At 37.7% G+C, this 13,304-nt stretch overlaps 1 long non-coding RNA gene across 3 annotated transcripts in view; it reads right to left on the reverse strand.

The window, feature by feature from the left end:
• Positions 1-881: 881 nt before the first annotated feature.
• LOC124992332 (uncharacterized) overlaps positions 882-13,304 on the reverse strand; it is a 96,146-nt gene continuing 83,723 nt past the window's right edge. For all 3 annotated transcript variants that reach the window (XR_007110102.1, XR_007110101.1, XR_007110100.1), the window contains one exon: positions 882-3,216. This is a non-coding gene — a long non-coding RNA (uncharacterized LOC124992332). The remainder of the gene's footprint in view (positions 3,217-13,304) is intronic.

Raw genomic sequence — 13,304 nt, forward strand, 5'->3', positions numbered from 1 at the left:
TCCAAATCTGATACCGCCGTTTACTGGTGACGAGTTCTGCTTCTTCTAATGTTGAAGATTAAGCACTAGAGAAGCACGCCAAGGCAAGCATATTAAGCAGGTTTATTTAAAGGGAATAATACAGACTTCTCCCGGCAGGGAGAAGGGGGCCATGGCTGATGTTCTAAAGTCCCAAGAAGTGAGCGCACCCTACATCTTTTATAGGTTAAAGTCTCTTTTGTTCTCCAGTTCTTTCCCCGCTTATCTCTCTCTCCTTCCTGCCTACGTGACTAGGCCCGGTTTTGCATAAGTGAGAAGCCAAGGGCAGGGGGAGGGCCAAGGTGATTCAGGCGGGTAAGGGCCAGGGGGCATTAATTAGCAGCTCCTTGTTTGCAGTCCTTGATAAAGGCAGGTAAATTTGGTAATCAATGGGCTCCGGAGATCTTTGATATTCCATTCTTCCAGGGGCAGTCTCCAACTTCCAAAGGCAGATGGCTTCATGGCTTCATTTCCTTGAATTGACCCGATTTTCTATTTCTACACTAACTACCTGTCCTTAATTCTGGCTTCAATATGACCCAGCTAACCCACTGCTGGGTAAATATATATCCAAAGGAAATGAAATCAGTGTATCAAGTTTACCTGCACTCCTATGTTTATTGCAGAACTATTCCAAATCACCAAAATATTCATCAATGAATAAATGGATAAAGAAAATGTGATGTATTTATATATGTGTACACACACAAACACAATGGAATATTATTTAGCTATAAAAATGAATGAAATTATCATTTGTGGAAACACTTATGGAATGGTGAACATAATGTTAAGTGAAATAAGCCAGGCACAGAAAGACAAATACCATCTGTTCTCATTCATGTGCAAGACAAAAATGTTGATTTTATTAAATTAGAAAGTAGACTCATGGTCACTAGAGGTAGGAAGGATAGAGGAAAAGACAGTAGAATAAGGTTGGACAACAGGCATCAAAATACATTTAAATAGAATAAGTTTGAGTATTCTATAACACAGTGGAATTACTATAATTTATAATAACAATATTTTATAAAGTACCAGAAGAAAGGATCTCAAAAGTTCCCAACAGAAAAAAAAAATGACAAACATTTAAGGAGATGGAAATGTCAATTACCTTGATTTGATCATTATACATTGTATATGTATATCGTGTACTCTGTAAATGTACACTATGCATTATTTAATTCTTAAAAAGATATTGACTGTTTCTCCACAAAAATGCCTTGTGTACTTAATCACTTCCTCTTCTCCAGTTTGCCCCTCTGGTTTTGCTTTTCTATGAAAGAGATCAAATCCTGTAGCTTCTATCATTAGTATAAACATTTGCACTTCTTCCATGGTTGTTTGTGTATCAATAGCCCATTCCTTCTTATTGAGAAGGAGCTTCGGTAGTTCGGACATTCTGCAATTTGTTCATCTATTCACCAATGGACATTTCATTTGGGCTTGTCTAGTTTTTAGAGATTAGGAATAAAACTGATGTGAATATTCACTTAAAAAAAATTAGATTCCTGTGGCCAGACTTTTCTTCCTGAAAAGGCTTGGAAGTCTCTAGTAACAACTGACAAGGTCAAAGACATTCTTGAACCACCTGGGAGATATTCAGCCACTTCTCCCTAACCTGGAAGTAGAATGGGCCTAAGGGAAGGAATTTGACCAAAAGAGTAGATTAGTGAATCAATAAGGAAGAAGCAGTATAAACAATGCTTGCTAGGAGATTCTACCTACTTTAAAAAAAACTACTTTTTTTCTCTTGTATTACCCTCTTTGATAGTAATAGCAGCTAAGCTGTCAGAGCTCTACACAAACAGTAAATCTATGCACTGTAAATACACTATATATAAATATACCTTGATTCTGAACGATCCTGTGAAGTATAATAATTTCCATTTTATAGGCAAAGACATAGGTTTGGAGAGGTTAAGTAACTTGCTTAAGGTCACAATGGGAAAGACTTTAAATTATGTCAGGCTCATAACTTTGAGGCTTTCTATTAACCACTCTACTATGAAAGCACACAGGTGAAATGGTGATTCATCACCCCAAGCTATTTCCTGAGAACCAACTATCAAGGAGCAGATGGTTCCTTCCACTGGAGATTTAATTTTTTTATGAATCTTGACCCTTTTGTGAGTCTTGGCCTTGGTTCTAAGAAGTTATTTTCTCTTGGGAATTGGTTGAGGGTGATTGTAAAACTATACATGGTTTTGCAGTCATAACTACAATTAGACTTCTATTACGTCAGTAAAGAGATTAGTGCGACAATTACAAATAATCTCTCTTCCACATGGTGAGCTCTCCCAGGGGAAATATGCATCCATTAGTGATTAATAACCACCTCCTTCCTTTTCAAAAGTGTCCCAATTTAGATGATAAATCACATGATCACTCTATGAACATACTATGGCCATCTCAGTCTTTTTCAAATGTTTATTTCCATGTCTGATCCATCTGCTCAAAAATCTAGAGCTCCTACTAAGTATATAGGAGCCATTTCTGCCTGCCCAGGAACCTTGACTTCAGGCTGGCCCTCCTCCATTTCATTTGCAGGGAGAGGCAGGCATTAATCACCATCATCACAATGTCCAGCCCTATCATTCCAACCACGGATAGGCTGATAATCCAGGCATGGATAATCATGGCAACTGATCCAAAGCAGGGGTGGGGGGTGCAAGTGTTCTAGGAAAATCCAAATCACTACTGAGCAGTAAACAAAATGTCTTTCTGCTGTAGAAATCCTACAACACAAAGAAAACTTGAAAGAAAACCCAATGAACATGATGGAGTGTCGGGCCTACATTTTCTTCTAGTATGTGCAGGGTCTCTGGTCCAATGTCTAGGTCCTTGATGCATTTTGAATTGAGTTTTGTGCAGGGTGAAAGGGGTTAAATTTCATTCTACTTCATATGGATTTCCAGGTTTCCCAGCACCATCTGTTGAAGAGGCTATCTTTTCTTCAATGTATGTTTATGGTTCCTTTGTCTAGTAGGAGATAGCTATATTTATGAGATAGCTATATTTATGTGGGTTTATTTCCATATAATTTTATGGAATTTCTGTTCCGTTGGTCTTCATGTCTGTTCTGGTGCCATACCATGCTGTTATTGTTACCATAGCTCTGTAGTGTAATTTAAGGTCGGGTAGTTTGATGCCTCCTGCTTCACTTTTCTCACTGATTGCTTTGGTTACTCTGGACTCCTGAAATACAAGTAAAATCAAGAATCAATAAATGGGATGATATCAAACTAAAAAGCTTCTTCACAGCAAAGGAAACAAGAGCATGAAGACATCCTAAGGAATGGAGAAATATCTTTGCCACCTGTACCTCAGATCACTGATTTCCAGGATGTATAAAGAACTCAAAAAACTTAACACCAAAAAAAAAAAGAAAGAAAGAAAAGAAAACCAAACAACCCAATCAATAAATGGGCAAAGGAACTGAACAGACATTTTATAGAAGAAATACAAATGTTCAACAAATATATGAAAAAAATGTTCAACATCTCCAGCCAGTAGAGAAATTAAAACTACATTGAGATTTCATCTCACTCCAGTCAGAATGGCAATTATCAAGAATACAATAACAATAAATGTTGGCAAGGATGTTGCAAAAAAGGTACACTCATACATTGCTTGTGGGACTGCAAATTGGTGCAACCTCTGTGGAAAGCAGTATGGAGATTCTTCAGGAAATTTGGAATAAACCACCATTTGATCCAGTTATCCCACTCTTTAGTATATACACAAAGTATTTAAAATCAGCAGCCACATCAATGTTTATAGTACAATTTAAAATAGCTAAGCTATGAAACCAACTGCGTATACATACACAATGAATATTACTCAGCCATAAAAAAGAATGACTATGACATTTGCCAGTAAAATGGATGGATCCAAAGCATATCATTCTAGTGAAATAAGCCAATCCCAAAAAAACAAAGGTGAAATGTTTTCTGATATGCAGACACTAACATGCAACAATGTGGGGTGGAGGGGAAGAATAGAAGTTCATTGGATTAGATAAAGGGGAATAAAGGGAAGGGATAGGAGACAAGAATAGGAAAGACAGTAGAATGAATAGAACATAACTTTCCTGTATTTGTGTATGAATACACAACCAGTGAAACTCCACATCATGTACAACCACAAGAATGGGATCTGAAAGCACCCAGAAACTACTCCAGATAAGGAAACGCACGCAAGAGATTTTGTTAAGTCTACAGGCAGAGTGTCTGCCCACAGTGAGAGAGAGAAAAATGAGAGTGGAGAGAGAGAGAGAGAGGAGAGAGAGGAGGGGGGGAGGAGAGACTGAGAGAGAGAGAGAGAGAGAGAGAAAGAGAGAGAGAAAGAGAAAGAGAGAGAATGGCGGTGGAACCATTCTTAAGTAGTGGAATTTCGTGGGTTAATAACAACGGACCAATGGTTGGTGAGGAAGTTCACCAGCTGACAATCTGGACCAATTACTGGCTAGAAGTTCCGAGCTAACAATCCTGGAAAGAGGGAGGGAGGGAGAATAATGGTAGTAGCAAAATAGCAGATCTGATGCCAATGGGATCATAATTAGAATACGTTATATTACACAAATGTATAATATGTCAAATACACTCTACTTTCATGTATATCTAAAAAGAATAAAAATTAATTTAAAAAACTCAATTGATGAGGAGTGGGCATAAAGCTAAGAAGGAACGATGATGAAAAACCGCATACAAGTCCTCATGACTTGGTTCCCATATTTTAAAATTCAGTTCTGTAAAACACTCTGATATCTCTTCATTTGATATATATTAACAAAAATCCTTTTTGCTTAACCCAATTTGAATTTGGTTTCAATAACTTGCACATAAAAAATATTCTGACACTTTATCCCCCCAAAAAACTCACCTTCAATAATACGCAAAGATAAGAAAATTTAAAAAGGCCCAATTTTCAACCTGGAAGAATGTCAAAGGTATATAGAGATACCTATAGGTTGAGTATCTCTATGAAAATGCTTGGTTCCCACAGTGTTTTCGAATTCAGGATTTTTCCTTTTCAGACTCTGGAATATTTATGTATACATAATACCATATTTCACCATATAACCATCACCCACCACATAATCGTCACACCTGGTTTTTCAGTCCAACAATTGGTAATCATTGCATATAACTATGTGTGTCACACCACTTGAGTAAACAGAGCACCAGGGTATTTACCAGTGGCATAAGGATGCGCATGGCTCTTCTACACCATCAGCCTAGAATTCGCATGCTGGTGCATTGCCAGTGCGTTTCTGAAAGTTGCCTGGTTGGTCTAGAACATGCAGTACCAATGGTAAACACATGAGTGGTACTGAGGATGGCAGTGGATAGGGGAACCCATGAGAGCAGGGCAGGATCTTCAGACACAAAATGTCATCGATAAGTCCATATTTCACAACACTGTAGTAAATATTCTTGAGTGTAATATTAACTACAATGCACAAATCAACAACTAATGTGGTTTGTTTTAGACCAGAAAAATATTCTCTAAACTTTCACAAAGAAATGATGTTTGTTGATTTGGACTATCCAATTTTAATGTATGTTTACAAGTAATTCCATGCATCCTAATCTTGCACCAAAGACAGTTTAGTAATAATTGATTTTTAAGTAATATTGGCACAATCTGTTTTTAAAAAAAAGTTTTGCATAAAAGTGTCACCTTTTTTCAAAAAAAAATTGCATAAGATCTACAACAATTAAGCAGTGAAATATAAGATATATTGTACCCATCTGTAATCCCAGTGACTCAGGAGGCTGAGGTAGACAGATTCCAAGTTTGAGGCCAGCCTCAGCAACTTAGACCTTCAGAAACTTTGGGAAAGCCTGTCTCAAAATAAAAAATTAAAAGAACTAGGGATATAGCTCAGTGGTAAAGCAACCTTCGGTTCAATTCCCAGTACCAAAAACAAAAACAAAAAACAACCACAACAAAAAAAATCTTGGGGATGGAATCCACGTCTAAACATGGAATTAATTTATGTTTTATATACCTTCTACACAGAGCTCAAATGTAAATTTATACAATATTTCTAATAATTCTGTGCACAAAACTGTTTCATCATGATTTGGAACTTTCTACTTGGGGAATATTGGTGCTAAAATAGTTGGACTTTGAAGCATCTAGATTTTCAGATTACACATACACTTATATACATATATAAACATTTCATATTCAGTTTCAGAAAAGATACTTGGAGATAGTCACTTATATCATGGGTAATGGCATACACTGATTTAACCTTCTGAAAAGTAATTTGGTGATATTTATCAAGTGCTTTTAAAATTGCAAGATACTTTCTTATCATTCAAGGTGAATTCAGTGACAAGCAACAAACAGGTTTAGGACTTAAGAAGGGAATTTATTAAAAGGACACTGGGGAACTCCAGAACTAAAGGAAAAACAACCAAGTGTCAAAAGAGTAGAGGCACCGGCAGGTTTAGGAAAGTCAGTAGCAGAACACTAGAAACTTCCTGGATTCTCTCATGCTCATCTCCAATCAACTTCTGCCTGAGTGGGTCTTTGTTCTACTTTCCAAATTTCCTGGGAAGACTAAGGTTTGTTTATGTGCCTCTACCCTAGGGAAAAGCCATGGCTATGACATCCAGTGACTGCAGGAGGAAGAGGGCAGCAAGGACATAAGCCACATAGTCAACTTGTTAGTCTATTTTCATACATGGGCTGCCCAACACACATGCACACCCCATACAGCCAGAGGCCTCCACCACCACCCCCAAACACTCTGAAAAATGGCTGGCATGCTCCCAAGGGGAGGTGAACACATTACACACATCTGCTGGATCCAGGGGTGAAAACATTTCACAAAGTCACTGCTCATCGAGATCAGTGTCCTCCAATCGTCTGTAGTGAAAGGGTGGTAAAATTTTGTTTCTAAGATGTCACAGACAAATTTATTGTGAAAATGCAATAAAAATGAATTGCTAGAAAAAGAAACTAGAAAAGAACATAAAACGAAAGCCTCAATTGTTTATTATATATAATTATAGAAATTTTAATATCCATTTGACAGTAATTTTAAATACTCTTTCTGTAGTTCTCTCATGAAGCAGTCATAAATGGCTCACGCATTGACACCCGCAGACACCCCTCCCCATGGAGTAGTACTGCTCTAGCAGATATCCGTCCCCACTCCGATTCAGCCTTAACCTGCCAGAAAGCAAACTGTACCCATCCAGCAGACTTTATATATAATATGAAGAGAAAAGATGACAGTTTGTTCTAAGTTGTGGTAAAATAAGAAAAAATTTTTTTTTCTTTTCTGCCATTTATGCCCAAGCCAGAGCTGTTGTGTGTGTGTATGTATCTTCCTTTTTTTTATTACCCATTCTGCAATCCCCTTCCCTTTTGCCAGTTCCTCAGTCATTTCCCTAAGGGGATGACCTGAGCTTTGATGCTTGAGCTTCTTCAGTTCTTTGTAGCTTTGCCCATAGAAGGACAGTAAGTCTTCCATTAACCGTCCCACTGAGCACATTAGATAAAGAAAGGGAGGCACTATGTTCCTATTACACTCCTCCTAGGTCCAGTTGAACAGCAGTAACTGCATCTCTCATCACTAGTCAGGGTCAGGAACCTCAGCCAGCACAATCTTCCACTTTATGCCATTTGTCCCCAGGCCCAAAGAGCCTAAATGACCAATTTTATCTTCCACTTCAAAGAGCCACACTGTAGTCCATAATGAAAGCATTTCTCCTTGGGTAACTAGTGAGAGATGAATGACACTAGAAGATACATACAGTAAGTAAACATTTTGAGTGTAGGTTAATTAGTTGGAATCACTGAACACATCAGTCACTCTCACTCCTTGGTTCCTAGGTCTGTGTCTTCCAACTATGGAGAAACATGCCTTATTTTGAATGCTGGTTCAGAACTTAACTAGTCAAACTGGCTAAGTCAACACGTGCAAGAAGATGCCCTGTGAGATCACAGGGCTGAGTTTGGAGGCTATTCCATTAATTCGTGAGACTAACTGCTTCATTAATGGGGAAATTAAAACAGTGAATTACATCTGAATTAGTCCATTAAATTAATTTTGTTTTGACCAAGGACCTTCCTTCCCAGCTGATTTGGGTGAGTAACAGGATGGTGTACCACAGCACTCAGAAAGTCTGCAGATGATAGTTCCAGTAAAGGTATGGCCCAGAGAAAGTAGGAGAAAGGAATGCAGTTCCCTTTCATAATTGGGAGCAATTAGATATAATTCAACAAAGAAGTAGCTTGTGGTGCCATATCAGAGATGTGGACATGTCTTGGAGTTGATGGATTGAGCAAATATGATTGCAGTGTTTTCTGCTTTGAAGAGAAAAGGGCTGTGTGAAGATGTTTTATTCAGATTTTTCATTGCTGTGACTATAGGACCTAACCAGAACAATTATAGAGGAGGAAAAATTTATTTAAGAGCCCATGGTTTCAGAGATCTCCATCCATAGATAGCCAGCTTCATTCTTTGGGTCTCAAGGTGAGTCTAATTACCATGGCAGAAGAGTGTGGCAGAGGGAAGCAGCTTACATAATAATCAGAAAGCACAGAGAGAAAGACTCCACTCTCCAGATACAAAATATATAGCCCATAGCCACGCCCCCAATGAACCACTTCCTCCAGCCACACTGATTGGCTTAAGGCTCTCACAACCCAATCATTTCTCCTCCAAAACTTCTTGCATTGTTTCACACATGAGCTTCTGGGAAACACCTCACAACCAAACCATAACATCTACTTAGAGTTGGTGGCAGTTATTATTTTGAAAAGCCATCCTTGTACTCAACAGTTTCTTGAAGGGACTCTCCAGGAGGCCATAAGCACAGAGGATGGAACAGCAGTGTGGTAGGCTCCGTGGGCATATAAGCAAGCTGCTCATGAGGACTTACTTGCTCCTTAGAGTCTTGATGAAATGCTGCCAGACACATTCAGCTTTGGTGTGGATCCTGGATCTCTGATCATAGAATTTAAAACTCAAGCATCTTTATAAACTTTGTGCTACCCAGTTTACTCAGATATATTTGCTAAAAAGAATAGTCACTATCATGCTTGTATAATTTATCAAAATGGGTTGTACTATCATGTATAACATAAAGAACCAATTTAAAAAAAAAAGAATAGTCATTTGTTAAAGGGAGAAAAGTCTCTGAGTACTAGGAGCTTTTATTGAAATTCTCCCATTAGAATTTGCCACAGGCATCCTTCAGTATTTGGATCTGCCTTAGTCACTGTATTAATTTGCTCCAATGAGGAGACAACATATGGAAGAGCAATTGCAGTGCGAATCACCACCTGATTAACTAATGATATGTTGGGCAGTTTTTCTGGCACCAGCTCCTTTTCCATGACTAAAGCTCTTGACAGAAGACCTACCAGGGTTCCAGCTTCAGTGAGGTGACCTTACCCCTGGAATCCAGTAACATCCCTTCCTTTTGGATTGGAAGTGACTTTTGCAAGTTGCCTGGCCTCTTCACCATCTTCAATTTGATCTCCAAGCTCTTCTATCACCCACTTCCCTGAATTAAATCCCTATTGCAAAGACTAGACGTGGATATTTTCCTTGTCAGTTAATTAACTCACTAGTCCCTGTGGTCCATAGTTAACATGTTTTTATCCAAACATATAAAAACAAGGTCTATCCTTGGCAACTTCCAGTATCCACAAGTTATCCCTTTGTATTTTTAAAATAAAAACTATCATAATAGGAGAGCCAAGGGGCAGCTATTTGTTTGCCCTATACTTCCAAATAGATGATCAAAAATAATACCACATTCTAGGCTATTTTTAAAGGATTCAAAGACAGTCCTGGGGATATTCATAAATTTATTCCTATCTAGTTTTTTGGCTTGGCCCTTATACAACACTGATGAAACATGGAGAATGAATGTTTTATATAAAGAAGTAAAACTATCTGGGTATGTTGTACACACCTGTAATCCCAGCAACTTGAGGTGCCAAAACAGGAGGATGGCAGGTTCAAGGCCATCATGGAAATCTAGTGAGATAAAAAGGGCTGGGGATGTACTCAGTAGTACAGCACTCCTGTATTCAATCCCAGTACTAAAATAAATGAGTAAATATATAAATGTTTAAATATAAAAAATAAAAATAAAACAGATCTTAAACCTTGGCTCACCTATTTAATTTATAAAGATTCATTGACTAGCTGGAGCCATTAGTTTCTGCTTACCTGACCATATCTTGAGCCCTGAATACTGTAATGCCTTTGGATCTATGATTAGACCTACCATGGGGTCTACAATCACTTGCCTACAGTGTGACTCCACCTAACTCTGCCAGTTCAGTTTCCCTTTCATTGTACCTTTCCAACTGCAGTCTTGGTCTATAAAGAATAGCAATGTGCATTTTTAAAGGATTCTGCAGCTTTACTCAGCAATCTATACCTCACTAGAAAGAACATTCTTCTGAGCCACGAAGCAGAACAGAGATAAGTGGGTCAAACATGCACATGTATGAACACACATAACCAAACCAATATTTTTAGTTCTTACAGTCTTTCTAAGGCAAAGAAGCCCCAGTACAGTAGAAGGGAAGGCTTTCAATGCTTCCTAGTATTCACTGATAATCTGTACTTACCAGGCTGTCAAACTTGAAATTAAATCTGACTGCATAGGCTGACTCATTAACTACAAACTTCATGGCCAGTGCCTCTGGTAGCCCACCTCTAGAATGGCCCTCAGTGATCATTTGAACCTCTCTTCCACATTGTATCAGGGTTGGTCTGTGTTACCAATAGAAAATACAGCAGAAATGTCACTTCCAAGATTGGGTTATAAAAGATACTGTGGCTTTTATTTTCTTTTCTTTCACTTTTTACACTTGCTTTTGGAGAGAGCAGATCCTTTGCCCTGAATAACCCTGCAGAGAGACCTACATAGCAAAGAACTAAAGCATCCTACCAATGTTGTACAATATTGGTATATATGGAAGCAGATTCTCCAGACCCTTCAAATAACTATGACCTTGGTCAATACCTTAACTGAAACCCCATATGAGACTGAGTCAAAATCACCCAGCTAAACTCTTCCCAGATTCCCAGATTCCCTTAAGAATTGTGTGAAACAACAAATGTTAGTTGTTTTAAGCTGAGTTTTAATAAGTTATGCAGCAATAGATAATTAATAAACATCTAACCCAGGCATGACTGATACAGGAAGAATGAAAGAGTCCCCATGTCCCTCTTCCCTAGCAACATGGGAGAGCACGTGCATGGCAGGAGTTACTAAGCCCAAAAGCAGAGATCAAAAGTAGGCTGATGGTACAAGGGCAGCAGTGGCATTAAAAAAAAATGCCTCTGAATCCAGTGAGGTGGAATTAGTGCCATGACTGTTTCTAGCATCATATGCCAATACATTTCCCACCCCCCTTAAAGTTCAGAGTCTTCAAAGTATGTTTAGATAGCTAAAAATATTTTGGCCCTCTCTCCAGCTCTAGAAGTGTGAATTTATACTGATATGCAACGTAGTGAAGCCAAAGATAGTAACTGGTTCCTTTCCCTGTTCTTGCTGGCTGTAATTAAGCTGGTTTGAATCTGATTTCTGTCACTTTCAACCAAGAGTTCTGACTCAAATATATTTTTATAGAATCAGTTTCATGCCTCACTCTGGTTCCCTTCCCCCAACACAAGGTCATGTTGACTGATCCTCAATCATGTTAGGTCACACTCTTCTGCTTCCCTAGAAGTTCTGTTTACTTGTGCTTCTATGAAAACTCCCATGGCATTTTCTCCTGGGGAAGCCTTAACATGCTGAGAATATAGCAATTTGACTAAATGATCTACATTTATTCCAGGGTAAATTTCCTCTACGGTATGTGGCGTTTTGCTTCCTAACTCAGCTAATCAAACACTCTGGTTACTGAGCCAACTGTTCATGATGAAGCAGGCTGAGCAGTCATTGTGAAAAGAAACAATAAACAAATTCCACATATGAATCAAGCAAAAAAATCTCAATTCTAAGATGTAATTTCATCATACTTGCTGTCCTCAGCACAAAAGAGTTTTAGAGATCCCACTCTTAACCCACACCTCTCCCTCCTCCCAATTCTGATATGCACAATGAGTTGATACATTACTCGAGAGACAGAGAGACAGATAATATGTTTTTACATGTATAAATCTTTGGACAAAGGAAAAAATACCACTCCTAACTGCCATCCCCCTGTGTAATTCCAACATTTACCATTTCCAAAAATAGTTCACAAAATCTAAATGCACTTTAGCTGCAGCATCTTTTATCAACTCAATTTCTCTAAACTGGCCTGGTGACTATTCACCGATTTGCCCACAAATAAAAAAAAACAAACTACCAAATTAAATAATTTTATTATTGATTTTGACTTTTGGACCAATACATCCAGGGAAGCTAGGAACAAAGTTAAGCCCAGAAGAATTGGTATAAACAATAACCTACATTTTTCATGTTCTCACTTTACCTTATTAGTCAAGATCAGAAATAGACTATTGGATTCAAAGCCTAGGTTCTTCCATTTAAAGCTGTGTACCATAAAGAAGTAAACAAACTATAAGAACTGAGGAATAATAACTAAAATTGGCAATAATTGAATAGATTGATTTAATATCTGACAAGTCAGTTAACAAGAACCAGCTGTATAAATATTGGTAAGAACTATCCCAAACATTAGAAAGGAAGGAAAGAAACAGGACAAAGTAAGATAGCCTAGGATAATTTCACATAAAATACTAGGAAGAGGAAAATGAGAATGTAACAATTATTCAAAGAAATAACAGGCTAGAAATTTCTATAACTGAAAGACATTAAATCACATATTCAAGAAGCCCAGCAAACCTCAAATAGGATAAAGAGAAAATTACCAGGTACTCCATAGTAAAATGTTAAAAATGAAAGAAACAGTTTTAAAGCAATCAGAAGAAAAGAAAAAGGACAGGTCACCTTCAAAAGCAAATATTAGGCAAATCGGTGTCTTTTAAACACAGGTAATAGAAGTCAAAAGAATAATACCTTCATGGTACTAGAAAAATAACTTCAAACCCAAATTACAATTACCAAATTATAACTCCCAAACTACTATTACAGTCAAAATATATTTCAAGAATGAAGTAGAAAGCAATTTTCAGATACAAAAAAATCTGTGACCAGTAGATCTGCATTAAAAGCAATATTAACAGCATGTTTCTTAGGCAGAAGGGAAAAGATACCAGGTAGAAGCTCAAATTTAGGAAAAAATAAAGAGAGGTAAAAAAAAATAAAAAGCAAATATAGGAA

Source organism: Sciurus carolinensis, chromosome 9 (genome assembly GCF_902686445.1).
Source record: "Sciurus carolinensis chromosome 9, mSciCar1.2, whole genome shotgun sequence".
Taxonomy (NCBI): domain Eukaryota; kingdom Metazoa; phylum Chordata; class Mammalia; order Rodentia; family Sciuridae; genus Sciurus; species Sciurus carolinensis.